A 3,605-nucleotide genomic window follows, 5' to 3' on the forward strand; every position below is an offset into this window, starting at 1 on the left:
ATGTTTAGGTCTAATACGCACAAGAATAAACATGCTTGAACATGCATAATCACCTTGCATGCATAAACAAGCTTGCACATGCATACATAGGTGTATTCAAGAATGCATGCTCGTAATGTATGTCTATGCATGGGTATGTTTAAGCATTTTTAGGTCTAATACGCACAAGAATAAACATGCTTGAACATGCATAATCACCTGCATGCATGAACAACCTTGCACATGCATGCGTAGGTTTATTCAAGAATGCATGCTCGTAATGTATGCGTGTGTCTATGCACGGGTATGTTTAAGCAGTTTTAGGTCTAATACGCACAAGAATAAACATGCTTGAACATGCATAATCACCCTGCATGCATAAACAAGCTTGCACATGCATGCGTAGGTTTATTCAAGGATGCATGCTCATAATGTATGCATTTGTATATGCATGGGTATGTTTATGCCCATGTACATTTAAGCATTTTTATGTCTAATACACACAAGCATAAACATGCTTAAACATGAATGATTCCTTTGCAAAAGACAATTGTTTCCTTTGTTAATTCATGGTGTTTTGGTTTATTATTTGACTCTCTCATACATATATATGAGCACTCACTCCCTCTCCCTTAAAGTGACCACCCTTTCTCTCCTTCAACATCATCTCTCTCTCTCTCTCAATATAAACTCACTCCCACTTCCTCAATATCAACTCTCTCTCTCTCTCTCTCTCTCTCCCCCTCAATATCAACTCTCTCTCTCTCTCTCTCTCAATATAAACTCACTCCCTCTCCCTCAATATCAACTCTCTCTCTCTCTCTCTCTCTCTCTCTCTCTCTCTCTCTCTCTCTCTCTCTCTCCCTCCATCACACATACATATAAGCTTGCAGGAGCGAAAGTCACATATTAAGCATTACCGCAAGAATGATACAATGTAATTTTACAACACATTTGGGGTTGCCGTTTTGGATTTCTTATCCAATTTAGCTTGCATGGGCACTCTGTGCAGTTTCTCTGGCCTAGTAAAGGGATGCACACCCCTCTCTTGCTTTCTTTTAGAAGATCTTTTCTCAATGAACGGCTTTGCCCTCTTTAGGGTATTGCCACAGCCATCCTCCATAGTAGAAAAAGTTGCCATGTCATGCTGGGCCTTCACCAAATTCACATGGGCCAATGTGCGCCTTAGTCCATCACATGCTTCCTTGATGAGTGCTTTGTCTCCTTCCACAGTCACTAACATTTCATCAAAGATTTGCTGGAGTGGTTGAATGCTCACCTTAATTGATGTTGAAGAATCATCGTGTGCATGCTCCCCTTCTTCCATGGGTACACCCATGCTTGTAGGAGGAGAGCCGCCACTAGAGAATGATTTTGTGTGGGCCTCCATTCTTCCTCTTGGTTGCCTGCCCGTTTGCCATGATTCATACATGTCCATGCATTGCTTCACAAGTGAGGCTTGGGTATCTCCTCTCATGACCTTAATTTGATGCTTGCATATGTTGCCTTGCTCAGCCCACTTACAAGGTCAACATGCCCATTCACAATCGGCGTTGAATACCGTGTACCCTTGGCCAGGGGATGAAACACTTTCCACGAAAGACACCCCCTTGGAGGAATCCACGAAGGTGACATGCCCATCAGGAATGTGAAGTGCCCGTTGGTAGGAGTTCTCAACAACCACCTCTATGGAATTGTTGCGCCTGAATCCATTATCCTTCAATTGTTGAATGAACCAATAGTGGGGCAAGACACTAGTGGTTAGCCTGTGAAAGAGCCAATCTACACGCCGAGAAACGAGCCTTTTAGTGGAACCAAGGAACTTAGACTTTAATTGGCCATGATATGCCTCGATGGCACCATTCGTATCTTGTCTAGCATGAGGAAAATTGCGTGTTGCCCGCACCCACATTTCTATGCCATAAGGGAAAAAAGGCTAAGAGAAATTGGGATAAGGATAGGGATACCTGATATATGTGTGAAGGCATTGTCTCACCTATCTTGGGCTCCCAATAGGTCTTAAGGTACATGGTGAATTCAATTTCTTGGCTATATTTGTTGTAGAAGGACTCGAGCATCAACTTTGCCTCCTCCTTGTTGACCTCCTCCCTTGTTGAACATGCACCCTGCATATTCATAACTTCCCCCAAAGCCCGAAACATCTCTACTCTTTTTGGCCAATCCTTGACCTTTCTAATAAGATGTTTTAGCCAACATCACTTAACATGCCACAAACAAAGTAGAATAGGTTGATGGAATACAATTCTGCGAAACAAACCCCACAAACTTTTATAAGTGCATGCCTCAACGTAGTTATTCATGTAAACAATAAAGTTTTGGAAGGTCCATACCTTAGAGCGGCTATCTCTTGCTCCGAATCATCAACCATAAATGCTCCAGGCTCCCAAGACTTGTGGTGGTTGAGCATGGAGTTCCTAAAGCAGGTTAACCAGGTTTGAGTGCTTTCAAAGGTGGCAGATGATGTTAGGACCCATGCAATGGGGACACCATTACGATGGCTATCAAACACAAGGATAGTGTAAAGATTGAACTGCAATAAACATTTGGGCATGCTTTATAAATTGCCTTCATGAAAAAAATCAGACGATGCAAGAGAGGAAAACCACACAACGCAAGAGATAAGGTATGCTACCTTGTATTTATTGGTGCCGAAGGTTGCATCCATTGCAAGGAGATTGGAATTGCCGTGTTTGAAACACATATCTCTTTGCCATGGAGTTTGTATTCCCAACACAAAGTCCAAGGAGTTCTTTTCATCCGGATGTTGGTATACAAAAATATTCCCCTTGTTCTCCATGCACCATCTCCTGACACTCTCAGCATCATTGTCGTGCCATTGATATTCATCAATGGATAGCTTTTGGCCGATATTCAATACATCTTTTATGCTCAAAAAATCATCCTTGACCATGGAGTACGCAGGATCCTTGGTCATTTGGGTGTGCAATGCTTGAATGTGCTTTTCCATAACTTGTTGAGGTGAGAATCCACAAAACAACATGTTTGCAACCCAAACTTTCTTGTGCATAGATATCCAAGGAGAGAACTTTGAAGAATCGCCATCATGACAAGAACCATGGAACATCTCATCATCCCTATTCGTGTGATAGGGATGGATATACAAAATGACGCCCACATCTGGCTAGTTTGCCAGTCGCTTAACTTGGAAGTGACATTGACAACCTCGTAAAAGCATGCCTTTATTAAGTGGTGGACACCTCTTCTTTCTTCCGTTTGATGGGCCTTGTGGGGATGCTTCATTACCATGTTCAAATGGTGCACCATCTCCCTCTATCACACAATTTTGTGTATGAGATGATGTAGATGATGACTTTGGTCCAAATGCACACCAAAACCTGGCATGAAGTAGGCAAAATTCCTAATTGTATTACAATTAACCATCATAACAATATGATTAGAGGTTGATTGAAGTTGGAGATACACTTACACTTTGCGCTCAATCCATGTGTCGATAGTGATGCGCTTAAGTTGTTCCGGTGTTCGCCTATGGTGCGTGCTAATTTTGCAGGACGTAGGACAATTCTCAAACTTTGCCTCACCGGTTACGAAGTCATTCACTCGAGACCACGGAATTTGAGCTTCAC

General features: G+C 42.4%; 1 pseudogene; it reads right to left on the minus strand.

The window, feature by feature from the left end:
• Positions 1-922: 922 nt before the first annotated feature.
• Positions 923-3,402, minus strand: LOC147461295 (uncharacterized; annotated as a pseudogene).
• Positions 3,403-3,605: the final 203 nt, after the last annotated feature.

The sequence above is a fragment of the Adiantum capillus-veneris genome, chromosome 3, assembly GCF_014529385.1.
Source record: "Adiantum capillus-veneris isolate H3 chromosome 3, ASM1452938v2, whole genome shotgun sequence".
Taxonomy (NCBI): domain Eukaryota; kingdom Viridiplantae; phylum Streptophyta; class Polypodiopsida; order Polypodiales; family Pteridaceae; genus Adiantum; species Adiantum capillus-veneris.